At 47.7% G+C, this 27799-nt stretch overlaps 1 protein-coding gene across 1 annotated transcript in view; it reads left to right on the top strand.

Annotated features, from left to right (window-relative positions):
• Positions 1–27799, top strand: part of ERICH6B (glutamate rich 6B) — a 74305-nt gene that overhangs the window by 24742 nt on the left and 21764 nt on the right. The gene's annotated exons all lie outside the window — the stretch shown is intronic.

Below are 27799 nucleotides of genomic sequence, written 5' to 3'. Positions count from 1 at the left end.
TGCTTTCCCAGGCACATTAACAGGGGAGCTGGATTGGAAGTAGAGCAGCCACAATTCAAATAAGTGCTCATATGAGAGGCTAGCATCACAGGCAGTGGCTTATCTCACTGTACCACAACACTAGCCCCTAAAATCAGCTTATTTTTGAAGTAGTCTTATATAAGCAAAAAGAAGAAAGCAAAAGTTACTATCACTCAGAGATGATAATTACTTTTCACAGTTTGGCTATATCCTCCTCAGACATATATATTATAATCCATATGCAAATATCAAACTTTATATAGTATTTGCAGTCTGCTTTTTAAGGTACATTTATTTATGTAAAGGGAATTCAAAAAGTTCATGGAAAAGTTGAATTAAAAGTAAGTTTATTTTGGGGCAAAATTTTGAAATCCATGCATAGATTTTTCATAATACATACATCCATAAACCTTCTGAAAACCCTCTAGTAAATTTATATAATATATATACAATTTGTGTACTTACATGAAAATGTGTTATGTTTCATATTTACTGTTATTAAATTTTCTACAAAACATTTCAGTGGCTCTATCACATTGCATGGTACTGAAGCACTATATTTTTAATCAATCTGCTATCATTGATATTTTATTGCCTCTAATTTGGTATTGCTCTACAAAAAGCACTTTGGTTAACATCCATGTGACTAAGTTTTTTTTCAGTGGTCAATACTTGTTTCCTGGAATACATTCCTACAACCTGTTGTGAGGTCAGTAGTCACAAATTCGCTTCTTGGGGTGCCCATTTGGCCCCCCAGAAGAAATCTTCCTCTGCAGTGAGTATTTGACTTTGAAATGCTTGTTCTCATCCCAGGGCTGACATTTTTCCAATACTATTTCTGCAGTTGGCAATGTTTCCTTAATTTGGGTTTTATTATTTGGCAGCAGCCTCCGTGTGCTGTCTGCTAGCAGTGGCTCATGTGCATTCTACTCGTCTGCCCGTGGGGTGTCTTCCCTCGATGTCGTGTCTTCATGGCCAGATCCAGCTAAGTACAGAAATTTGAAAACCCAGGCCACCTGCATCATCTTACTGTTGACCTAGAAGTATAAATAAGCTACTTTTCTAGATCCAATTCTGCTCCCAACATAGGCATCCCAGGCATTTTGGATTTCTACATCCCTCAAAGTCTGAATACACACAACCTACATCCTGAGCACTGGGTAGTCTCAGCAGCCATGCAAGTGTTTTTACCTTTATGTCCCCTTCTGTCAAGTCAGATGTGCCATCCTCCACGCCTACTCCCTTTGTGGAAGTGTGGTTGTTGAATTGAAGAGAAAATTCCTCTATCACTGGGAAACTCTTTCTTGTGTGACTCTACCACTAAGCTCCCTCTTGGAATCCTAATATCCCTGCTTTTCAAATACCAAGTGTAATTCTAATACTGAAAAATAGCATTCAGGGCTTTTCTCTAGCACAGTATGAATCAAACATTCTTAACATGTCCCTCTCTGTGCTAGATCTTTGTAAATATATTACCCACTAGAGTAGGACAAATGCAGTGCTGTCAAGTGAATGGAACTGTGTATAAAGCAAAAGCTTTGAAAATAAATGCCCCTGCTAGAAAAAAATTAGAGGGACACTGGAAAAAAATGGCAGGGGAATGCTAAAATGCCTTTAAGGGCACGTGAAAGAATGTCTTAGTCTATGAAAACACAAGGTACCAAGCCAGATTGTACAAAACAGGTTAAGAAGGGGTTTACAGCAGAATCCTCAGCCTTTCAAAAGAATTTAAATCACAGTTTTTCTTTATGTAGAATAGTCTTCTAATCCAAAGGTATTAGGAGACATAAATTTGTTTACCTTTTGTGTTGTTACCTCAGTGCCTAATATGACTGGCCTGCTAACCCACTGCAGATGCTCCTGTAAATGCAAACTGAATCGAGTGATCAGTCACTCACAATGCCAGGCACATGTGCGCTTGCTCGCTCGCTTGCTCTCTCTCTCTCTCTCTCTCACACACACACACACACACAGAGTTTTCTAAATAACCTTATGAATTAATTGACATTTACAAAGTGAGCTCAGAGCTGACAGATAGGCTTCCGTCTGTCTTTCTGATGGATTAATTACTAAAGGTTAGTGGTAGAGCAGTATGTTGAGGATGCCAAGGTCTCATTTGAGCTCATCATAAAAGAATGCTGTGATCAACTAGTGATGTCTGCCACAGGATGAGCAGCAGAGCAGAGGAGGGACATGAGTGCCATTTGTTCTCCTTCTGGTAGCAGCTAGGAGTCTGCACATACGGCACATTTTTCTTGCTCTCTCAGGAGCCTTGGCCTGGCTTGCACACCAGCTCTCTCCCACTTCCTAGTTACATGAGCTCGAAAAAAATCACTGAACCTCCCTCTGTCTTGGTTTTCTTCACAGTAAATTAGGAATAGCAACAGACCTACCTAGAATGTTTGTGAGGATTAAAGGGGTTAAATCATAGACAGCATTGAGAGCTATGCCAGGCACATGGCATGTTAAGGATATATACATGTTAACTATGATTAGTATGCCATTATGTTATCTGTTATTACTCTACTGCCATTGACCACAGTCTCGAGGCCTCATCTCCTCCCTGTGTGAAGCACATAACAAACAAATATGAGAAGTGCAATGAAGTGGGATGAGAGAAGGGTCTGTACTTTCTGCCCTTTCACTCCACACAAAGGTCAACTTCTCAGGTGCCCATTGCCCTGGACAAATCAAATCAGGTTAGGCCAGGAACAACCTTCACCTTTCTCTCTTCCTTAAAGAGATGATTTGCCTCCATTGTCTGTAGGAGAAATCCAGTAAAATCAAATGGCTAACTTTTTTTTTTATTTAACGAGCATAAATTTCCAAAGTACAGCTTATGGATTACAATAGCTTCCTCCCCCCCGTAACTTCCCTCCCACCCACAATGACCCCCTCTCCCACTCCCTCTCCCCTTCCCCTTCATATCACGATTAATTTTCAATTATCTTTATATACAGAAGATCAATTTAGCGTATGTTAAGTAAAGATTTCCACATTTTGCTCCCACACAGAAACACAAAGTGTAAAATACTGTTTGAGTACTAGTTATAGCATTAATTAAACACCTAAGAGTAATTGTGTATTAATTACAGAGTTCAACCAATAGTTTTAAGTAGAATATAAAATGCATCTTTTGTATTGTTGTTGCTTCCCCCCCCCTCCCTCCCGTGGCCCTCCCCTCACCCACTCCCTCTTCCATCCCGCTCTTCATCACGTTTCGTTTTCAATTACCTTCATATACTGAAGATCAACTTAGTATATACTAAGCAGGGATTTCAACAGGTTGCACTCACACAACTGAACCAGGTATAGGGTATTGTTCGACTAGTAGTGTTGTTTTTCAGTTTCATAGTTAAATATATTAAGGACAGAGATCCTGCGAGGGGAGCATGAACCCAGTGACTCCCATTGTTGATTTAACAATTGGCACTCTTATTTATGACGTCAGCAATCACCCGAGACTCTTGCTATGAGCTGTCTAGGCTATGGAAGCCCCTTGAGTTCACCAACTCTGAATTTGTTTAGTCAAGGCCATATCACAGTGGAGGTTCCTTCCTCCCTTCAGAGAAAGGCGCCTCTCTCAGATGGCAAACTTTAATATAAATGCTCATCCATTGCCCCTGGAGTCACAGCTAGCTGAGACTCATATCTGGCTGCCCTTCCAGGGAGACTTAGAACGTGGTATAATGGCCTGGTGTGGAAATCTGAAGACTTCACACATAGTGGGGCCTGTGACCAACCCTGGGTGTCCCTTGCCATCACTGGGACTCTGTCCCCCAGGTGCAGGGACCCCCATCTTTACAGTGTGGCGGTGATGAGAAAGTGAAGTGACAGATCCGAAAGAGCTTTGGAAGCTCTCCTACACCACAAAGTGTAAGGTGTAAAAATGCTATTCTGATCTCACAGAAAGGAAGCTCCCCTGCTGCCACAGAACACCCTATCCGGTGGCACTGCACCACAGTGAGACTCCTTTGAGTTTTTTATTTTTTTATAAACATTTATTTATTTATTTATTTGAAAGGTAGAGTTACAGAGAGGGAGAGGCAGATGCAGAGAGAGAAGGCTTCCATGTGCTGGTTCACTCCCTGAACTGGTTCACTCCTAGCAACAGCCAGGCTTGGGCCAGATGGAAGTCAGGAGCCAGGAGCTTCATCTGGGTCCCCTACGTGGTACAGGGGCCCAAGCTCTTGGGTCATCTTCTACTGCTTTCCCAGGTGCATTAGCAAGGAGCTGGATCGGAAGTAGAGCAGTCAGAGCTAGAACCAGCATCCATATGGGATGTTGGCACAGCAGGCAGAGGGGTTTAACCTGCTATACCACGGTGCCAGCCCCTCCTTTGCTTTTTTAGAACCCAAGACCTTTCCAATGGTGAATTATTTGCTCTGTGGCAAATAATGTCATAGAGACATCACATGTATTGGTTTTGATCCACAGTGTTTTCACCTAATGGATGCTGATGCACATGGCGCTCTGGACTGGATTTTCTTCACCCTTGCTAGCTCCTCTTCAACAGCTTCAAATGCTGTTTGGACTAAATGCTGTGATTCAGTTACCATTTCCAGTTGAGCATTGGTGCCCCTACTACCATTTCCAGGGAACCAAGCAATTTTGTGTACATAAGAAGAAAGATGTGAGAGATACTCATAAGGCATGGATGGGAGAGCCAGCCCACTGTTCCTGCTGGGAGAGTCACAGTTTGTGGCGGTTGTGGGGTGCTGAGCCCCAGGGCCACGCATCTGCTGCCTCCCTTGTGCTACAAACAGCTTCATGTTCTGCACGTCTTGTGCAGAGAAGGTCAGGAACACCACTGAATGGGGCAAAGTGTGTAGGCTGCAGATTTCACAATCTCCATCTCCTTTACCTCTCCCTACCATTATCTCCCTTGCCCCCACTTCACAGATGCAGAACCTGGAGTTGGACAGAGGAGGTGTGACGGGTCCAAGGCCTCAGGCAACAACAGGAAGAGCCAGCAGGGCCTCCCCGCCTTTCTCGTCTCTGCTTGCCACTTCTTGCTGTTCCCCCTTCCTTCTTCCTTTCAGCCTCTGTTTCGGCTTTTTCATGACTTGTGCGCACACTTTATTTTTAGAAGAGTGACATTAAAGAAACAAAATCTATTCTTATTCTTTTACAAAATGAAAATTTGTAAAGTGAAACATAGAAAAACATCAACCAATGTCTTCACAAGTAATATAAACAAAACTGATTCTGATTTGAGTGATTTTTTTCTCTCCCCTGCCTCTACTTTTAGCGTATTTGGTAGCTTTGGTCTGTTTGTGGTGTTTGTTTCATGTTTACTGTTTAAACCTGCTTTGCATACAAGTCAGTATTTTAAAGCTTTATTTACTTAATTGAAAGTCAGTGTTGGGGTGGGGGAGGGGCTAGCTGCTGGTTCACTCCCCAAGTGGCCACAATGGCCAGAGCTGAGCCAGGCCAAAGCCAAGAGCTTCATCCAGGTCTCCTACATGGGTGCAGGGGTCCAAACCCTTGGCCCATCCTCTGTTGCTTCTCCCAGGTCATTGGCAGGCAGCTGGCTCAGAAGTGGAACAACTGAGACACAAACTCTCACCCATATAGGATGCTGGTGTCACAGGTGATGGCTTCACCAGCTCTCACACAAAATGGGGAACCTGTGTTTTACTTTTGCAACCTAATGTTGAAACTTCACCATTTGCTCATGTTGCTTAATTTTTGTAGACCCCATCTTAATAGCCAAGAAATGCTCATCAAGAATTTTCTGTGCGTGGGAGTAATGGATAGATTAAATGTTAAATGCTTAAGTTTCAAATTCAAAATTGCTGATTCACATTTGTTGACATTCCAGTGCCAGTGCAGTTCTAAATAGAAAGAGGCTTTATTTATTTATTTATTTATTGACCAATATTGTCTTTCTGTTTGTTTTACCAATAGAATTCAAGACGATGTTTCCACCACAAACCACACAGAATCTTGCTGCAAGGTGATCATTTTCTTGGGGGGTAAATCAAATGGAAGCTCACACTTAGGGGCGATGTTTCAGGATCTTCAGATACCTCACACGGGGAGTGTGTGGCAGGGAGGTGAGGGTATGGACAGCAGGTCCCCTGAGGAAGGAGGGCTGAGTGGGGCTTCTCGAGGTCAGGGCCCTGCTCACGTCTGCCATTCAGCTGCTCACAGGAGAGGGACAGATGCAGACGAGAGGACAGGGACACCTGATTCTAGGGATACTGGCCTCATCCAGACGAGGCAACAAAGCGCTCACAACCAGCGTTGTCTGGGGAACAGGTGAATCAATGCCCAAGAAGGGAATAGGCCCGGGACACTTGCAGGCATGCAGTGACTGTTGGCCAAACTGCTGGTGCAGAGCGTGGCCCCTGCCAGACTGCCTGTAACAGAGCCAGGGAGTTCGTGCCCTCATGCCTTCCGGGTGCTGAGCTCTGCAGAAGCCAGTGCAGGGGCTCACGGCTTCCGACCCACAGTCCTTGACCTTGCATCTCCCCAGTGTTCCCCTGTAGGGTGAGGTGTTCATGTTCTCCCCTGGTGAAGTGGGTTGACACTAGATCTCAAGAAAGCACAAAAGGCCAGTTGGGCTACAGTGAGAAGCAGGAGTGAAACCCTGGCTTTTCCAAGTACAGAAGCCCCAAGTTAGAAGTTGAAGGCACAGCACTCCTACACAGGCTCCCTGTGGGCTTGGCCAGGCAGCCCACCCTGCTCTACACCAGGCTCCCCAGTCCACACTGTGTACCCCAGAGGCCCAGCGAGGGGGATCCGATAGGCAGCTCCCTTTCTAAACGGGATGCACATATAGAGAGGCTTTTCAAAGACCCCTCACATCAGCTACTGACACCCCCAAATCACACAGTGCAACATGGCAGGGAATGGGCATGGCAGTGCTGTGACCACCATGGGGAACAGAGCCCAGAGTCAGATATCCTAAGTCGGAGTCTGCACTCTTCCCCAGCACACACTTCTCTCCTTGTGCCTCACTTTCCTCACCTGTAAAATGGGGAGAGGCTGTGGGGAAGGTTACATGAGCACTAACCCACAGGAAGCTCTTAGAGCAATGGCCAGCAGCCACAACACCCAGCAAGTGCTACAAGTTGGTGTTATTCTCCATGCCGCTCCCAACAAGCCACATGTGCCCAGAGCACGAAGCATGCTTTCAACAGCTCTGCTCCACACACACACACACACACACACACACACACCTGTCTAATTCCTTATTCACATTCCAGCACTGGGGGCGTTCCCAGGCCCCTGCACAGAGCCGTGAGGATCAGAGCAGCCCTGGGGGCCTTACCAGTGTCCATGTGCTCATTGGCCTTGGGTTCCCAGGGGCCAGATCTGGACCTCAGTGCACTCAGACAGGTCCTGGATTTTCCTCACACACAAGAGTTGAGAGACTGAACCCTCCCTAAGTGCCTTTAGACAAGAAGGGCACAGTGGGGTGTGTGTCTGTGTGTCTGTGTGTGTCTGTGTGCAGGCAGAGTTTGGGAAAGGGGAGTGAATACAAGTCAAGCATCTCATTGGGTCCCTTATAAAGAGGAAGGGCACCTGCTATCTCAGGAGCAGAGCAGCTCCCCCGCCCACTTCCTCACACCTGCCGAAGTTGCCCTTCTTCACTCCACAGAGGCTGCAAAAACAGGCCTGGAACAGAACTCTGCTGGGATCCAGGCTCTAACGAGCTTCCCCTTGCCCCCTCTCCCTTCTGGATGGGGCATGAAGCTGATGGATATCCCAGATAGACCAGAATCCTGGTCTGAATTCCTGGAGCCAAGGCCACAGCACAGCCCTAATGAGCACCCCTGTAGGCCCTGCAATGTCCCAGCCCAGGGCAGATGCATGGGGGCACAGTTGGAAATGACTGGGTGGCCAACATCAACTCAAGGATAGCCTCCTCTGTTGGTCAGGCAGCTGTGGCTTTGCAGAGTCCTCTCAGGCGGACCTGCATGGCCTCTTGGCATCCCAGTGGGTGTCTGGTGAGTGAGGCAGGACAAGCATTGCTCCATCAGGCCCGGAGCAGGGCAAGAGGTGACACATTCCCAGGGAGCTCACCGGGGTTCACTTGATCTTGCCCCTATCGTCACTTGACCTAGGACATGAGCATCTTTCCAGTGGTGTGTGCGGGGAACACAGCTGCTTGGCCTCAGCCCACAGGGCCACCACAGACCTGGCCTTCCCACAGGTCCCTCAGGTGGTGCCTGCAGGGCCTGTCACCGCGCTAGACATGGAAGGGAACCATTTCCCCCGGTGCCACTTGGTAGAACCAGCAGCAGCTTTCCCCAACTTCCAGATGCCACCTCCCTCCCCGTCTGTGCGTCGGGGACCCTGGCCCAGATAGGGATCAGCTCTGACTTCCCCTAAAAGAGCAAGACATTACCACTATAGCTCAAGAACAAGCCAGAAGCTCAGGTCATGTCACAGCAAAGTCCATGTTCTTTCCACCAACCACAGTCACCACCCACTGATCTGCTGGGTACAGTCTCTGCCAGCTGGGCCAGTTTACTCCAAATGACTGCAGGGCCCTAAGCCCCCAGGAGACCCCTCTCACTCCTTTGAATTAGTTTCTTGGCTCCAGTTAGAAGGCAGAGATTCCTAAGAAAGGACACGGTGTAGTTGGCTGTGTTGGGGCCATATGCCTTATCCAAAGGTTACCAGACAGCAAGGCCGGTGTCCTGCCATCAGAGCTTATGGAAAATGCTCTGGATCTTGGCAGCATTTGTGATGGGCCAGCCATAGCAACAGACCTCAGCATTTGATTTCAAACTGCTACGGCATCCACTTGGGAATTTTTTCCACTCAACCGTGAGACAGGAAGGGCCACTGGAACGAGTAGGATCATGAGCCAGGAAGAAGGGGGAGTGTTCTGGAACATTCCACTGTCAGTTATGGCCATCAGGCCTCGTGGTCCTTGAAGGCATCCACAGATCCTTTCATTTAAAAATAAAAGATGTATTTATTTATTTGAAAGACAGAGTTGCAGAGAAAGGGGGAGAGAAATTTTCCATCTACTGTATTACTCCTTAGATGGCTGCAACAACCAGGCCAAAGCCAGGAGCCAGGAGCTTTAACTGGGTGTTTCACGTGAGTGTCAGGAGTCCAAACACTGGGGCCATCCTCTCCTGCCTTTCCTGGACCACCAACAGGGAAAGTGGAGCACTCAGGACTCGAACTGGTGCCCACGTGAGATGCCAGCAGTGTTGAAGGCAGCAGCTTTACCTGCTACACCACAAGACTGGCTTCAATTCTTTCATGTTTTAATCAGGCAGTTGTTGGCTGCCCAGGGTAGCACATGGGCCTATTTCCCATGATCCACAAACTGGTCCCTGCTAACCCTGTGGCCTCTGCCCATCTGGGACTAGGAAACAGCTCAACTGCAAGAGTTGAGCTCCCTGCATGCCATACAGCTGGGTTCCTGACCTGGCCTCTGATGGAAGTTGACCAAACTTTGTCCTCTCCTCTCCTAGGAGCTCTGCCACTGGCACCCCCATGATGGCCACGCACTCCCCTGTTCAACCTGCCTTCAATTCTCCTCCTTCCACCTCTGAGATTACCACCGAGTCTTACACTTACTCATTTCCTTCCTCCTCCATGAGAGACCAGGACAGTCAGACGGAATGGACATATGAGAAAAAATTGGGTAAGAGAAGCTGCCCCCTGCTGGCCACCATGCAGCCAGGCTCTCTGCAGGCTGGGGTGCGGAATAAGGAAGTTCTTGCCACACCGCCTTGTGAGAAATACCGGGGCTTGAATATTGCCTCCCATACTAATGATATCAGGCTGCTTCATGGGCCATCTGAAACTGTACTTTGAGTAAGATATTAGCAGCCAAGTGCAAAAACAGCCGTTGTCTTCCACCTTCCCAAGCCTCTTCCCGGGCTCCTATCTTGGTCTCCCTGTTCTTGTTCTACGTGAACACAGGCATTATTTCCTTCAGGGATGCTGGCCATTTCCTTCCCAGGTTACAGACTGGTTCCCTGGGGGTCATAGACCTTCTGCAATCATGCGGACAAGGGCACATGGGCCCAGACCATCTCCGACTGCTCAGAATGCAGCAGGTCACAGCCACCCTGGCTTCAGAACCAGCCCAAACCATTTGGACCCTGAACTTTCAGAGCCACAACTGAGAGACCCCAGGAGAAGGTTTGGCAAGATTGCATTGAGGATCCTAATTCCCTGCCCAATTAAGCCCAAAGGCCCTTCACCCTAGAGCTCCTGGTTATGGAAGCCTGAACATCATTTATTATTTATTATTAATCATTTAAATCCAGCCCAGGTGGGATCAATCGATCACTGATTCGCAGGCTTGTTTCACATCTGCAATCGTGGCAGCAGTAAATTAGATGCCCCCCTCGCCTCACCTCCCTGCTGCCGTCCATGCCTGCCACAGTTTGTAGCTCAAATGTGGCTCAGCGAAATTAGGCATCAGAAACCCTAAAGGAGGGGATGGAGAGATGGAAGATGGGCCCACACCAGCTAGCACATGATGGAGAGTGTTATAGGCTCGGTCGGTTCATTTGGCACTTGTGTTAGCATGTGGACCCTCACAGAGCCCCAAGAAGTAGAACCATCACAGAGTCCATAAGCATGACAGCTGGGAGGAACCTGAGCCTCCACCTAAGTACTCACAAGGAAAGTCCTGAATGTCACTTACTGGGTAAACATGCCAGGGCTAAGCTCAAAGAGATGTGGGAGAGGAGAAAAAAGATAGAGGAAGGCAGGGGAGTGAGAGGAAAAGAGCTCAACTCCTTCCAAACCCTTGTGGGCCCACCCCAGAAAGAAGCCCTGCTAAGTGGTTCTTTTATGTGCCATGTTAAACCGCCATCATGTTGGTCTTTAAACTTAACCTACACAGCCAATCATGTCTGTTTCTATCTTGGTGGTGAGCATCATGTATAGTTAATGCTGTATCTGGGCACGTCTCTTTCCAATACTGAGTTCCTTAAAGTCAGCATACATGGAGTGTTTAGTAACAGTCTCACCACCCGCAGTCATTGTCCGATGATCAAGACTGTGATGGTGGTGGCCAGGGTGTGCACTGTGTGGAAGCTTCCAATTTAGGCTCAGTGAGAACACTCTAGGTGCCTTGCAGGTACCTGTGGCAACAGTCATTATAGCAGAGATTCAAACACAAGAATTCATGGAAATTTTCTTTCCCCTCTGCCTGTGAGTTACAATCTGTCTTCCCGGAGAGCACTTGTACTGTCAATGGAATGAGCGAGTGTACCCAAGACTGACAATGCATGGGTAGCCCCAGCAGTGCTCTGGGACCCTGACCTTGCCAAATGCAAGGAGAATATTCACAGGCCAGCTGGCTGAGCCGGCTGCCAAGAAAGCCTGGAAAGGAACCGTCCAACCTCCCCAAAGGCAGCCTCCTGGGGTCAAGAAATCGGACCCCATGACCCAGGCTGGAAAACAGAGAAGGCCGCAGGCGAGCCAGCTGTGCTTCCTGCCAAGTTGTCCCTGTGCTCCTTCTGAAATAGTCCCCGTCCTCGGCTCCACTGCCCAAGTCCCAAGGGAGTCGGGGAGTACTGTGGAGGAACACCCACCTCCCTGAGCTCCGTCTCCAACACAGACTGCTCACGGCTGGAGGAGGCGGAACTGCAGGAGACCTCCTCGGGGGCGAAAGGAGGCAGGAGGATGCAGGAGCTCCAGGAAGGCAGAGGAGCTCAAGGCCAAGTTGGACACAGGGCTAACACTCGTGCGGGAGGGGAAAGCCAGGCCTTCTATGGCCGGAAGACAGAATACTAAAGATACCCACGCATGGCCTTTTAAAAAAAAAAAAGGCCAGGCAGAAGCCACTCATCTACCTGTTGGAGAAGCACAGGCACCCACAGCAAAGCAGTGCCAAGGGCTGCAGGTGAGGAGCTGAGGGCCAGCGGGGACCAGCGGAGGTGACAGCAGGCATGGGCTCCTGCTGCAGAGGGCCAGGACTGCGTGTCCCATCACAGGGCGCTTGTACAGATGTAGGTTCCGGCCCTCATCTGCATTCCTGCCTGAATGGGCCCGGACTCTGCATTCTTAACAAGAGCCCAGAGATTTCCCGGGCACAGAAATGCTACAGAAAGCAGCCAACCTCTAGTTTAGGAGGAACTTCCAAGATGCTCCAATCTTGTTTCTTTAAAAAAAAATTTTTTTGCACTATAGGAATATTAAACCCCAATAGATCAGCAACAGTGTTTTCCATGGAACAACCCTTCTGCACAGATAGAACTTTGAACCAACTATGGCAGAAAACACCCAGATAAATCCTTGAAACCTGCTACTCCAGAGGGTGACAGGTCTGACATGGGAAGAATGCTAAAGGCACAGGAAGGACCTCGTGGTCTGAAGGAGGAGGTGTTCAAGAGGACCAGAAAGACTATTTATACCTTCACGGGTCTATCTATCCAGGCTCAGAGCAGGGTTATAAAGTAAATAGACCAGAAAGTCTAACCCCAAGCATTATATCCGCGCTTGTAGAAATCCTCACGATTTAATGCCTGGCCAGAGTAAGCACCTATAAATATTTATTAAATACTTGTGAAATTGTTGTTGAACACTCGTCTGATTCAGTATCTGATCACGGCTACAGAAGGGCATATCCTGCTCCCAAGAACCTGTCTGGGTAGGAGGGAGGCTGTGGAGTACAAATATGTGCATGTATAGCGCCTGCGTGTGTACAAACGTGCGTGCGGCTAAACAGAGAGGGGAGAAGTGGTGCTTCAAGCCCCCGTGACCCAATAGAAAGGAGGGTTAGGAAATCCCCAGAAATTCCAACTGGTATTTTTTTTTTCCTGCAGTGGACTTGGAGTTTTGAAAGATCACGGGCAGAGGTTAAAACCCTGAGGGTACTTCTAATGATGAATACAGGAAAATAGCTCCGCACTGTAAGAAGAGTGTCAAAAAGCTGAATTCCAGGATAAACATGCTGACCAAAAGATGGTGCTAACAATAATGACAACACTAATTCAGTCAGCAACAAAAGACACAGGTTCTTTTAAAATATGACTGGAGCAAAAAGAGGATCAAGCCAGGCCACTACTGTTTAGTACGGGTTGATGAATGATTCAGATAAAGTCAGATTTTTCAATCCTGTTTCATTCTCACCTCACTGTGAAGGAAAATTATCTTCAGACTGAAAAGGATACAACAAAATTAGGTAAGAAATAGCAAAAATCAAAGACTGATGTAAAGATCAGAAGAGAATGGCAGCTTTTACCTCTTGACCTAAATAAAATATATCCCAGAATATAGAGAAAGAGAATAGCTTAATCATGTATTTCTGGATTTTGAGGAATTACAATAAATTGGACAAACGAGTCAGTGCCAATCTGGGGGAAAATACTGAGAGCAAAATGACCACAAGAAACCGGCAGAGATCAGTAAGAGAAATCATAACACTGGCTTTTACATCACTTTTGGACAAGGTTATTAGGGCAAGGAACTGTGGCCCCATAAGACCAAATTTCATAAGGTATTTCATTTCCAAAGGCTTCCAGATGTTCCCAGACAAGAGAGAGATGAGGCAGATGCTAATGTAAGGTGATGGGACAATGAAAGATTGGATACCACTGGAGATACTGTTTAAGGGATCAGAGTCAACTTGGCTTTCAGTGGACAACCACAGGGCTCTGTCCCATGCAACGCTTTTATGATGGACTTTGGATGCAGATAAGAAAGTTTATGCCGGCGCCGCAGCTCAATAGGCTAATCCTCCGCCTAGCGGCGCCGGCACACCGGGTTCTAGTCCCGGTCGGGGCGCCGGATTCTGTCCCGGTTGCCCCTCTTCCAGGCCAGCTCTCTGCTGTGGCCCGGGAGTGCAGTGGAGGATGGCCCAAGTCCTTGGGCCCTGCACCCGCATGGGAGACCAGGAGAAGCACCTGGCTCCTGGCTTCAGATCAGCGTGGTGCACCGGCCGCAGTGCACCGGCTGCAGAAGCCATTAGGGGGGTGAACCAAAGGAAAAGGAAGACCTTTCTCTCTCTCTCTCTCTCTCTCTCTCTCACTGTCCACTCTGCCTGTCCAAAAAAAAAAAAAAAAAAAAAAAAAAAAAGAAGAGAAGAAGAAGAAGCAGATTGACTGGGGGCTCAAAGGAGAGGCTGAGGGTATGCACACCAAAAGCCATTGACGCAAAAGGGGATGATGTTAAGTCTGGAAAATACACTGTCTTTAAAAATTTCACCATCTGCTGCTCAAGACGGAGACCTGACTCTTGCCATCTAGAATGGGGAACCACTAGAAATGATTCTTAACAATGAGAGCTGCACTGTAGGAGGATGAGTTGGAGTTCCTTATCTGTAAGAGGTGCTCGGTCTGACACTGAAGGATTCACAGATGTGGCTGCTGTCAGGATCCTAAAGGCCTCTCATCACAACACCACAGGCCAGGCTCAAACGCTGACGCTCCCATAACCAGGTGGAGCAGACTCGCCTCCACCTTCTTGTAACCGGCCTTCTCATCTTCTGCTATTAAGAATAGAAGGTAGGGTGTGCACGTGTGTGTGTGTGCATGCACACGTGTTTAGGAATAGGCAGGAGATGGGGGTGGGGGAAGTAAAAGGGAGCAGAGATCACAAAATTCCAGAAGACGTAAGCAAGGCTACCAAAGAGCTAACGGAAGTTCTAAAAAAAAAAAAAAATGCATAGGCGCTTCCCAGTGCACATCTCAATGGCTCTGTGCTAGACAGCCCCATATTTCTCAACCAGCCCCCATTCCCCATCTCTTGGGGAATCCTCAGTGACAGAATACCAGAGACTCCCATGTGCTAGTGACAGGGAGATCCCACTGTGGGTCTACATGGTCTTGGAGCCACTTGGTCTAAAGATGTCGTGGGCAGAAGGAATGTCTCTAAAACAATCTCCCTGAGCCCAGTCATCCTGGTGGTCCTGGGGACCCAAACTAACCCCAGTGCTACCAGAGGGCTACATTTCCTGACCACTGATGTGTTGCAGACCTAGAGTAAGACACCAAAGCCAAGAGCTGGAGCAGGAGGAGGAGGAGGGACAGAGGGAGCACCCAACATAGGCCCCAGTGTCAGTTCTTCCAGTGTGATGATCCGCCTTGGTGCCAAGAAAGAACCTCAGACCCTAGATACCCCATAGGCACCCACTGAGAAGTGTAAGGTTTCAATCATTAATGGCCACCCTCGTCTATCTTTCAACAGTAACATCTTTAATATCAAAATTAAAAGCAGACAAAGAGACCTCAATGCTAACTGCCCTGGAGTCTGATACAGAAGGTATAATTTAAGATGATTTCAAATTATTTATTTATTATAGATACACAGATGGAGAGAGATCTTCCAACACGTTGGTTCTCTTCCCCAAGAATGGGCCAGGCAGAAGCCAGGCGCCAGGAACTTGTTCCAGTCTCCCACATGGGTGGAGGGACCCAAGTATATGAGCCATTACCTGCTGCTTCCCAGGGTGTGCGTGATCAGGAAGCTGGAATCCAAGACAGAGCCAGGAATTGAACTCAAGCACTCCCATATGGGATGCTGTGCCAAAGCATCGCCATGATGATGATTTTAAACAAACTACAGAAGTTACTAATCTGTCCATGAGAAAGCAAGAAGCACAGAAAGAGCGTGCCCCCAGCCAAGAAGAGCCCAGTCTTTCTGGACTGTTTCAGATGTGGGAGCTTTAGTTCAGGCCAATGGCCAAGACATTGTTTCTGGGACTCAATGTCAAAGCTCAAAGGTCATGGGGCCAGCGCTGTGGCACAGTAGGTTAATCCTCCACCTGCAGTGCTGGCATCCTATAGGGGCGCTGGTTCTAGTCCTGGCTGCTCCTCTTCCAGTCCAGCTCTCTGCTGTGGCCCGGGAAGGCAGTGGAGGATGGCCCAAGTGCTTAGGCCCCTGCACCCACATGGGAGACCAGGAGGAAGCACCTGGCTCCTGGCTTCGGATCAGCGCAGCTCCGGCCATTGCAGCTATCTGGGGAGTAAAACGGCTATCTGGGGAGTAAACCAATGGAAGGAAGACCTTTGTCTCTCTCTCTCTCTCTCTCTCTCTCTCTCTCTGTAACTCTACCTCTCAAATAAATAAATTTAAAAAAAAATTTTTTTAAAAAGCTCAAAGGTCAGGCAAGAAAGAGACAAAGCACCAAGTGCCTTAGCTTCTTGAAAGTGAGGGGATATCCACCATGGAGTTAGAAGGGAAGATACCAGGTCATCTGTGCTCTGCTCAGCCAGCACATGCACTGTATACCTGCTGTCTGCTGGGACTCGATATCAAGATGTACAACACCATCTCAGCCCCTCCCAGCTTGGTAGGAAGGAAAAAACATACACAGGACAAAATATACACAAGGTGGGGGAATCACTATTCCTTGAGCACACGCTATAGGCCTCAAACTGCTAAGATCAAGGAAACCTCTTATCCCAAAATGAATGATCTCCACTCTGAGTTTCCCCAGCTGACTTAGGAGATTATCTGAAAACTAATTCCCTGAGAGATTAAAAGGTGTAGATGGGGCTGGTGCTGTGGCATAGCAGGTAAAGCCACCTCCTGCAGTGCCAGTATCCCATTCAGGCACCAGTTCGAATCCTGGCTGCTCCACTTCTGATCCAGCTCTCTGCTGTGGCCTGGGAAAGCAGCAGATGATGGCCCAGGTACTTGGGCCTCTGCATCCACATGGGAGACCCAGATGAAGCTCTTGGCTCTTGGCTTTGGATCAGCCCACCTCCAGCCATTGCAGCCATTTAGGGAGTAAACCAGTAGATGGAAGACCTCTCTCTCTCGCTCTCTTGCTCTCTCGCTCTCTCTCTCTTGCTCTCTCTCTCCCTCTGTCTCTGTAACTCTGTCTTTCAAATAATAAATAAATCTTTAAAAAAAAAAAAGTGTAACCTAGAGTCTACCATACCAATTCCTACTAATATTTTTTCCTGCTCTTTTTCAGAGTATTCTGTCAGCGAAATAGATAAAGAGTATGAAGATGGTGAGAGTCCACCATAATATACCTAGAGCTAAAGGTCCCTGACTTCCACAGTGTGTCCTGGGCTGAGGAGGGTGCCCCTGGGGTGGGGACCCACTGCTGGTCTGACCTGCACCAAGTCCTGGAGGAGACCTGGGACATGCTGAGCACACAGCCCTAGAACCTGCTGAGAAGGAGCATAAAACCAGAAAAACAGGCTCCAGAGGGAGGCGGAGTGACATGGACAGACCTGGAAAGCAGGTCATCTCTGCACTCAAAGGGGCTGCTGTAGGGATCCCTGTGGTTAAAGAGGGGCTCATCTGTCCTAGGCTGCCCTGAACTCTGGAAATCAGGGCTTAACGGGGACACATGGACCTCCCCCGCCCAGATAGACTCATCCACTGGACCCTTGGCAGCCAATTAACGGGAGCTCCTACGAATGATTAAGGATTTTTCTTTAAGTGTTTATTAAGGAGGGAAGGAGGGGAGAATCCTTATAGTGACAGAATCTCAGCTTAAACACAATACTCCATAAAATGAAAGCCCAGCAATTAGCCAGACCCAGCCTCATTAGAAAACACTTGAGGGACTATGGTCTGTTGTACTTGGGCATGGGATGTGGGTGTCAGGTCTTACATACAATGCACACCTCATTCCATCCCTGTTCCGTACCTCATGGCTTATCGATAAACCCTGAACTCTGGACCATGCAACCTCTCAAGAAGACCTCTGCCAAATGCAAGTCTGTCCCTCTTACTCCATTCCCAAGGGTGTTTTGGAGCAGTGCTGCTCAGACATCAATGCGCTGTGCTGTCCCATGCTGAGCTTGTTTGGTGCAGGTCCTGATTCAGCAGGTCTGAGGGTCTGCCCTTCTAACAAGCTCCCAGCAGCAGCTGCTGCAGCTCAGCCACAGCCCACACACTGAGCAGCCAGGCTTTCAAATAGCTTATAGATCTGTGCCTACAGGGACCGCCAGCCCGGCCCAGCCCTTGACCTACCTGCCTGGGATAACAAGGATTTCACTACATGCAGGATGGAGGAGGTGAAAACAAGACTGGGTTTCACTGTGCCTCACTCATCGTGGAGCTACACTGCTCACCTGCCACCTCGCTTACTTTTCCTCGTCAACTCTCAAAACACTCAGGCAGTGACACTTGGCATGGTAAGGCAGACTTTCTCCAGGACCTTTGGGAGCAGGTATAGGGTCCACAGCACTGGGGTTTTGAGGTGAGAGAGAGAGAGATTAGGCTCAACTCAGAAGACAGCATGAGCAAGTACGAATGGACACAGCCCAAAGAACAGGGCCAAGGTCAGTGGGAACTGGGAGGAGAACATCAGGGCTAAACAGACCTCACTGGATTCTCACTGTAGGTAGGCCAGGGTGATCAGACATCACCTGGGAGATGTCTAGGGAAGAGGACGCCTGTCAGACACTGAGGCTCATCAGCCATCACGAGTGGTTGCTTCCTATGCAAGGCTTAGCAAGGAACTTGCTGAAGCTGGATTACACAGGGAAAGGCACAGAAGGAGAAGTTTCAAGAACCTGATAAAAGTTGGGTCAAGCAAAGAACCTTCGGTGCAGCACATCGAAGTCTGAGCAGCTCTGCTCCAAAACACCTTGGGAAATGGAGTAAGAGGGAGAGCCTTGTACTTGGCAGCAGCCTTCTTGGGGAGATGAATGGTCCAGACTTCAGGGTTTATTGATAAGCCAAGGGGTACGGACAGGGATGCAATGAGCTGTGTGTTGACCTGATACCTCCACCCCATACCCAAGTATGTGGGATTGTGGCCTTCATTCTGCATTTGAAGGGAAAAAAACATACAGCTCAAACATTTATCCCAAATCCGAACATTGTAGTTCTATCAATAAATGCATTGCAGGAGAAGCACTTGGATGAGGGAGAATTAAGATCTGTTCCCCAGGGGAAGGCAGGCTCCACTGAGGGACAGAATTGACCCTCACTAGCACTGGTCCTCTGAGCTACCCAAAAGAGGAGTCTGAGTGTCCCCATTACACAGACGAGGGCAAGGTGCAGAGGGACTGAGTGACTTCTCAGAAGTGGCCCAGACCCCGGCTGACAGGGCCACCACTAGAACCTGGCCTGACCCCTCTGCCTGCCTCGCCCAGCCTCTGGGGGAGTGACTGCAGGAGGAGGTAGTGATCTCACCAGAACAGAGATCAGGGTTGACAGACACCCCCACAGGGACAGTTTAATTAGAAGTAAAACTCTTCCTATGCATTCAGCCCCAGTTCCAGCTACAGTACTGCTTATTTAGTGTGTTCCCCTGGCATGGAGACAATGCCCATTGATGTTACTAAGCTTCATTACTGCCCTGAGACCAATGCTTCTGAGCACGACGTTTCATACAGTATGAAGGGCTGCCAAGTTCACCTTCTTCCCATGATAAATATCTACTTCTTTCTCCCCTCAAACTAACGGTACTATTCAAAAGCCTATTCAAATATGGCCACACACACGATGGGCCCTTGGCTGAGCTCTCTGGGCAGAGCCAGACTCAGTCTCCATCCCAGGCAGGCACTGAAAGGTGCCTGTCCCCAGTCTCTCAACCCCTCGCCTACCAGTTCATTCCATTTCTTCTCTTGGTGCCATCCACAAGGAGCTTCCCGAGTGCTTACTTGAATTCCCGTGGGTTCCTGCTGGGTTTTCCTAAAGGGCTCTTCCAAACTCCCCTCAGTTATTTCCATGGCACACAGCTTGGGAACATGCAGCGTTTTTGCAATCCAGCTGGACTTGCCCCTTGCCTTGTACCCAAGGATGGCACGCGTGCACCTGTCGGAAGTGATGGGGAAGAACTGCCGGGGAATTCCCTCTGTCAGGAGTGATCCAAGGCTGAGAGAGGCAGTGTGCGGGCAGGAAGGACTCAGTGTCAGCAGAAGCAGTGACAGCTCAGTGAACTTCTCCCTTCCATCGGGAGCCTGGATGAGTCAGGGAGCCTATTATGGAACCAAAATTGAGCAAGAAGGAGATGACAAAGAGTGGCCTCTCTCTGTCCGCAAACTCCTAAGAGGCACACAGACTCAGACCTAGTAAGTTAGCCCCATGCCATCCGGTGGATTTTCAAATCTCCCTGGGCACCCCAGCTTGAAGGGGCCGGTGTCATCCTGAAGCTGCCACAACAGACCTCCATGATTGCTCCGGGGCTCAATTGTCACGTAAGAGCCTCTGCCTCAGAGCCCTCGCCTCAGGACCTGCCTCTTCCCAGGAGCAGGGGAGAGAGACGCAGGTGGTAATGATCAATTCCACAATTCAGTTTGCACCCCATTACCCAGGAGGCTGCAGTCCCTGACCTGACCCAGAGGGTGCCGAGGCTGTGGCTGCCCTCCAAGAACAAAGGTGCTCATGGTCGACTTCCTCTAGCTCACTGGCCTGGGGAGTCATCTCTTCTGCTCTGGTCCGTGATTATGAACTGGATGCAATTCTTAGAAACTGGCAGTCTGTGACAAAAGTGGTGGGCGATACACGTCTTGGGATCAACAAGAGAAAAACACACTCAGAATCAATCTCACCTAAGGTCCTTCCCAAGGCCTGCAAGGTCCTCTGAGGACTGGCCCCTGCCCCTGAGTCCCTCTCCAACCTCCCCAACTGGCCCCCTCTTGGTCCCCTACTGGGAAGTTCTGTCCGCCTGCTCACTCCCTAGCTTCATTCTCCACACCCTCATTATCACACTGTCAAGTGCGTCTTCATGGCCCCAGGAACCCATACTTACCAGGTCAACCCTGAAAGGGATCCTTTTGTTTCTATTTTATTGATATCCTCAAGTTGAATTTTAGTTTATTTATTTATTATTTAAAGACTCAATATGTATGCATTTTTCTTGAAAGGACAAGGGTAAATGCCATAAATATACTTCTCCCTTTTTTTCCCTCAATATCCTTCCATCTGATGTGCCTTGAAAGGCATGGAGCCTATTTCTGACAGGAATCTGAGGGATGCTCTATTAGAGGAAGCTGGCAAGCAGGAAACTGAAGACTTTGATGTCAGTGTAAGTTGGGTAAAAATTTGGGACCCTCTTCCTCCAAATATTGGAGTGGGCAGCCCAGGGCCAGCAGCAACTGCCGCCTGAATTCTGGGATTCATAGCTTTGCTGTGTTGTTGCCACAGCCCAACTGAGCTTCCCGTTAAAGCAGCTATAGTTTTTTGTTTGTTTGTTTTTTGTTTTTTAAAGAATTATTTATTTATTTGAAAGTCAGAGTTACACAGAAAGAGGAGAGGCAGAGAGAGAGAGAGAGATCTTCCATCCGCTGGTTCACTCCCCAGATGGCCGCAACAGCCAGAGTGCTCCAATCTGAAGCCAGGAAAGCCAGGAGCTTCTTCTAAGTCTCCCATACAGATGCAGGGGCCCAAGGACTTGGGCCATCTTCCCAGGCCATAGCAGAGAGCTGGATTGGAAGTGGAGCAGCTGAGTCTCGAACCGGCACCCATATGGGATGCTGGCGCTTCAGGCCAGGGCAGTAACCCACTGCGCCACAGCGCCAGCCCGGCAGCTATAGTTTTAAGAGGTCCACATCAGGTCATATGGGACCAGAAGCAAGCCCTATATGGCATTCCAAGCCCCTACTTGAGTACCTTGCTACTAATATGAACAAATAGCCACCAAGATTGCTTTTGAAAACTGGAACAGGAAAAAGAAAACTCTTAATAGTATCTAGATGTCAAGGCAGATGATTTTTGCAGAAATCCTATATAAAAAGCAAGGCATGGCTTAACACCCTGGATACCATATTAAAAAAAAAGAGGCCTAGAAGTCGCTGAACAGTGGAGAGGAGAAGGTGGACTGCCTGGGAACTCCAGAACCAAGAAAGGAACAGCATGGGAGGGATTACCCTGGGCTTTGTTTGCTTGGTTTGGTTTTTTGACTCTTATGTCCCAGATTGAGTGCTGGAAAAGACAGCAACCCCCAAACTGCAACAAGCACAGATAAGAAAAGCCCACCGTCTCTAACGGGGCGATCTGGTGAAAGAGGAAACCTTGGACAATAACCTGTGCTCCCAGCAAGCACCGCAACCCAGAGCAGCACACATCTCCCCCAGCTCTGCGGTCCTCTGACCTCACGCCCTGCAGGGGGACCCAGACATAGTGCTGGACATCCAGCGGGCATCCTCTTCTCTGCTGCGCTCCCAACTAGAGACGAGAAGCGAAGTCAGAACAGTTGAAATAACCCTGCGTGTGCCTTGTATGGTACGGGTTGAGCATCACTCATCCAGAAGCCCGAAATTCAAAGTCTGAAACTTTTTGAGCACCGACATGACGCCACATGTGGAGAAGTCCGCACTTGACCTCATGTGACAGGTCACAGTCAAAACACAGGATCACAAAAAAATCCCGTATATCCTTACTTCCAGGTGATGTGGTGACATGTACAAGGTATAGACAGAACATAAACGAATTTTGTGTTTAGAGTTGAGTCTCTTCAACAAGGTATCTCATTTCATGAGGGTACTCCACAAGTTCACAGAAAATGAAATTCAAAGATAAGTTTGGTGCAAAAACATTTTAAATCCATGCATTTTTTTTCATAAAATGCACTTTCTATGACCACGACATTTTTGAAGAACTTTCATATATACAAATATCCCCTACTTCAAGAAACTCTTTTATTTTTTATTTATTTGACAGATAAAGTTATAGACAGTGAAAGAGAGACAGAGAGAAAGGTCTTCCTTCCGTTGGTTCACTCCCCAAATGGCTGCTATGGCCAGCACTGCGTAGATCCAAAGCCAGAAGCCAGGTGCCTCTTCCTGGTCTCCCATGCAGGTGCAGGGGCCCAAGCACTTGGGCCATCCTCCACTGCCTTCCCGGGCCACAGCAGAGAGCTGGACTGCAAGAGGAGCAACCTGGACTAGAACCTGCGCCCATAAGGGATGCTGGCGCCTCAGGCGGAGGATTAACCAAGTGAGCCACAGTGCCAGCCCCTTCTAGAGACTCTTAACTCTGAAACACTCGCAAGCATTTCAGAGTAGGAACACTCAATCAGTATTGTCTTTAAAGCAAAACTTTTATTCTGTTTTGTAAATACACCATATGAACATTTTGCCTGCTTTGGCAGCCTGGTAGCCCTAATTTCCTGTGTCAACTTACCTCTAAGACTTAGAACTCAGGTTGGTGGAGATGAGAGCACTATTAATTATTAGATTTGCAGGTACTAACTATGGGTAATTACAACATAATTGCTTGTATCCCTGCAACCCAAAATTAGACAGAGGTATTTTTCTAAACTCCCATCAGGAAAGGCAAAAAAAATTAGCTTTAGAAAAAAAACTTTTAATTGGGAAAATTTCTGGCCTCTCTTCCTAGGTAGCCCTCAATTACTTACCCTTACCTTCCGCATTTGCTTCTCTGCAGCTCTGTATTAATAAGATTTGCATTTCAAATGCTGAAATAGTACATTGAAGGGAGAAAAAGATTGCTTGAACTTGGCTTTATAGTATTGAATTTATTAAGACAGGGAAGTAAACTCAGGTATTTTAGAAAGATTTTTCAACTAGAGTTGAAAACCTCAAGGAATTGATTTAATTAGACTTTTAAATTATTCAGAAACCTTCAGAGCTGTGTGTGTTGAGGTTTTCCCTTATCAGGCAGTGCCGCACTCCCAGGCAGCACACCCTCCCTGTGGCTGTGTGAGGTTCTGGAAGAGCGGGGTCCATTCAGGAACATTCCAGAGAGTTCTACAGGACAGGCAGGTTGAGCACGTACGCACCTGTCACCAGCACCTCCCCACCCCATGGCTTTGTCACAAAAGGGCTCTCAGCAGAGGGTGTGACGCATCCAATTTGTTTCTTTCTTTATTTAATTCAGTCCTTGCTTTTGATTTGTGAAGCTACAATAAGCACAAGATTTTTAAATATGGAAACAGTAAATAAGGCTAGAAAATACATGTTTCAAGTCTCCAACTCCTTATGTCCCAGAAATAACTATTCTATACTGCTTTCTATAGATCCTTCTGGAAATTTTAATACCTCTATAAACTTACATATCTTTAAAAACATGCACAGCCATAAATGAGATCACAATATTCACAGTATACATAATTTGCTTTCTCTTAATAACATATTTGGAAAATCTTTGTTATTCCATTGTATCCTGTACTGTAATTTAACTCGCACCCTCTGAACAGATACTTAAGTTGCCTGCCAGTTCTTTATACACACACACACACACACACACACACACACTCATATATTGCATTGAATTGTTCACATAAATGCAAATGTAGCTAAAGAATAAATTCCTGGCACTTGAACCTGAATCCAAAGGTATCTGCAACTTTAACTCAAAAGGTATGGATAAACTCTCCCCCACCATCCCAGTTAGGTGTGCCATTTTCCTATCCCCACCAAGAGAGATGAGAGGACTTCCTTCTTCATATCCTCACCAAAAAAGGATCCTCAATTCTGGCCCTTCTGATGGGATAAACATCATCATTTCTCCGTGATGTCTCCTGCATCACCTTCATTGTGAAAGTTGTTGGGCGGGGCCGGCGCCGTGGCTCACTTGGTTAATCCTCCGCCTGCGGCGCCAGCATCCCATATGGGCGCCGGGTTCTAGTCCTGGTTGCTCCTCTTGCAGTCCAGCTCTCTGCTGTAGCCCGGGAGGGCAGTGGAGGATGGACTAGGTGCTTGGGTGCCTGCACCCGCGTGGGAGATCAGGAAGAAGCACCTGGCTCCTGGCTTCGTATCAGCGCAGCAGCCAGCCGTGGCAGCCATTTGGGGAGTGAACCAACGGAAGGAAGACCTTTCTCTCTGTCTCTCTACCTGTAAAAAAAAAAAAAAAGTTGTTTGGGATTTTTCACATCTGTTGGTCATGTGTGTGTGTCTCTCTATGAATGGTTATCCTGTATCCTTTCTCTGCTCTTTCATTAAGCTGCTATATTTGTTTTTCAGTACTATAATGAGATAATTGAGGCAGGCTAACTTTATACAGAAAAGAGGTTTGTTTAGTCCACAGTTTTGGAGGGTCAATGTCCAAAATCAGGTGGCCCCACTGGTGCAGACTGGTAGATGGTGTCACAATAGAAGGTGCACTTGTGGGAGAATGAAATCACAACCTTAAGACTGGACCCTACAATCCCTGTCTCCCAACAACACCACCCTGGGACCAAGTTTCCAACATAGGAGCTCTGGAGGGTCAAATTCAAACTAATCCAAATCACAGCAGCTGCTTATTTCTCTTTCCTTCTGTTTTTCCAGGGCTTTTATATATTGAAAAATGTAGTCATTTTTCTGATATACATGTTGTAAATTTTCCCCTGGTTTGTGTTTTTTTTTTATGTTTATTTTCTCATTTGCAAGGCAAAGTGACAAAGAAGGAGACCTGGGTGGGGGTGTGGGGGTGGCGAGAGGGAGAGAAATCTTCCATCTGCAGGTTCCTTCCCCAGATGTCCACAACAGCCTGGGCTATGCCAGGCCAAAGCCAGGATAACAGGAACTCCACCCAGGTCTCTCACAAAGATGGCAGAGTCTCAAGTACCTAAGCCATCATCTGCTGTTTCCCAGGCACATTAGCAGGGAACTGGATCGAAGTGGAGCAGCCAGGACTCAAGCCAGAACTTCAACATGGAGTTCGAGTATTCCAAGCAAGATCATGCCCCACCACGCCAACGGTGCCAGTCTGTATTTTATCCCGACTTCCTTTCTGGCAGTTTCCATGCCGTTGTCATTTTTAATTTTTAGGGAGTCTCATTTGCAAATCACTTTCTCTTACATGTTTATAAAGGTCTTTTCTTTCTCGTAGCCAAAACTTTATGGAGTTCCATTCATGTTTTCTTCTTGCTCTCTAAGTATCTCTTAAAATAGATAATATGGAATTATTTGGGGAAAATCTATGACAGGGAATCTAGCCAAAGTCCTCCCAAACACTGAGATTTTTTCACAGCAGAGGGATCAATTTTGCATTTTTAAGGTCACCACAATGGTTTTGTAGGTGATGGGTTGGGATAGGGGAGACGGGAGGCAAGAATGAATGATGGAACAAATGCATAAAGCCTAGTTGCTTAGGGCAGTGCCCTTACACCTGCCATGACGTAGGACCCATTTCTGCTCTGCAGCCTGAGAAACTAAAGAGAAGAGGGAAGGCACCTTTGTAGGCCAAGTTCAGTTTGGAACATACTAAGACCGGTAAGACACTGAGATAAAGTCCAGTTGAAAAGTAAAGTAATTCATTTAGGGTCTAGGAGAGAGCTCCTGGCTAATGATTTCTGAATGAGTTTACTAAAGCTGCTGTGATATGAACTGTGCCACGACAGGAGTGGCTTAAGCTGCAATGACGCACAGTTCTGAAGGCGGGAGTCTAAAATCAGGGTGTTGGAGGACTTGTTTCCTCCCAAGAACAGGGAAGTAAGGCTCTGGCCCAGGCCTCTCGCCTCGTTTTATAGATGGCATCTTCTCCCTATGCCATCTCACTGTGCATGCCTCTGGGTCCAAATGTCCCCTCTGTAAGCACACCAATCATACTGAATTAGGATCCACCCCAGCAACCTCATGTTAGCCTGATCAGCTCTATAAAGAACCTACTGCCAGACAAGGCCTAGGAATTAGGGCACTGAGATGCTAGGGATTAAAACTTCAATACATGAATTGAGGAGGCCATAATTCAAGCCATAAGAGAATCTTTAGCATGGAGTTGAAGCCTTGGGAGTAAAGGGGGTCCTAGAGCATCTTTTATCTGAATAAGATAATACTTCCTTACCCAACCCCAAATATGCCAGTGGTGGTGGTTAAGGTGCTACTTGGGCAGCCACATCCCATATTGGAGGGTCTGGTTTGAGTTCTGGCTCCACTCCTGGTTGCAACTTCCTGCTGACGGGCACCCTGGGAGGTGTAGCAATGCTTTAGGTACCTAGACTCCTGCCACTCATGCAGAACTGGATTGGGTCCCTGGCTCCTCTCTCTCCTCTCTTGTGTGTGTATGTATCACAAATAAATTTTTTAAATAAATTACTGAATTTTAATGCCTTAAAAAATACCAATATTACTTAGTTTTCCCAATAAGCCTAGGGGCTTTGGGTTTGCATAGAGCAAGGAGAAAGGGTTTGGGTCTGTTAAGGAGGCTCCAGGGGGAAAAAATGACAGAAGGGGGTGATATTGTGTCTTGTTTCTTTTTTAAAAAATATTTTTCTTATTTTTATTGGAAAGAGAGAGATAGAAAGGTCTTCCATCCACTGGTTCTCTCCCCAAATGGCCACAATGGCTGGAGCTGAGCCAAGCTGAAGCCAGGAGCTTCATCCAGGTCTCCCACGTGCACAGGAGCCCAAGGACTTGGGCCATCTTCTGCTGCTTTCCCAGGTGCATTAGCAGGGAGCTGGATCTGAAGTGGAGAGCCAGGACTTGAACCAGTGCCCACCAGTGCGATGCTGGTGTTGCAGGTGGTAGCTTAACCCATTATGCCATGATGCTGGCTTGGTGTCTTATTTCTTAAAAGCCACAGACTAGAGTTGAGCCCCCACAGTCAGGATGTAAAGGCTGTCACTTATGAAAACTAATCCTGACGTACATTGCGACACTTGGCACAAGCAGTACTGTCCCAGGATCTAGGTGACAAAGTGTCTGTGCCACATGGTCCCCAAAGGACTGGATGCTCAGGATCCTGAGGCAGCACCTGTGGCACATAAACCCTTCCTGTGATAGGCAGTTACACAGCTCAGCAAAGCAGAGCTGCACCAAGCAGCTCAGTAGGCAGCAGATGTGGTCAAATGGGGCCAGAACCGGAGACATGGAGTGAGTGCCACAAGATACCTGCAGCTGCAAAACTGCAAAGCTGTGTGGACGGAGGCCCTTTTGAGGGGAATAACAGAAACCATTTGGGCACAGACGAGGAAGAGAGAGCTTACACCCTCCTGTTTGGCTGGAAGCTAATGACCTATCCTTTAGCTACAGTGACAAGTCAT

This window comes from Oryctolagus cuniculus, chromosome 9, assembly GCF_051225735.1.
Source record: "Oryctolagus cuniculus isolate XC-2025 breed Fujian yellow rabbit chromosome 9, ASM5122573v1, whole genome shotgun sequence".
In the NCBI taxonomy this organism is placed as follows: Eukaryota; Metazoa; Chordata; class Mammalia; order Lagomorpha; family Leporidae; genus Oryctolagus; species Oryctolagus cuniculus.
The sequence above is the reverse complement of the archived record's forward strand: the minus strand, read 5'-3'. Positions and strand labels throughout refer to the sequence as shown.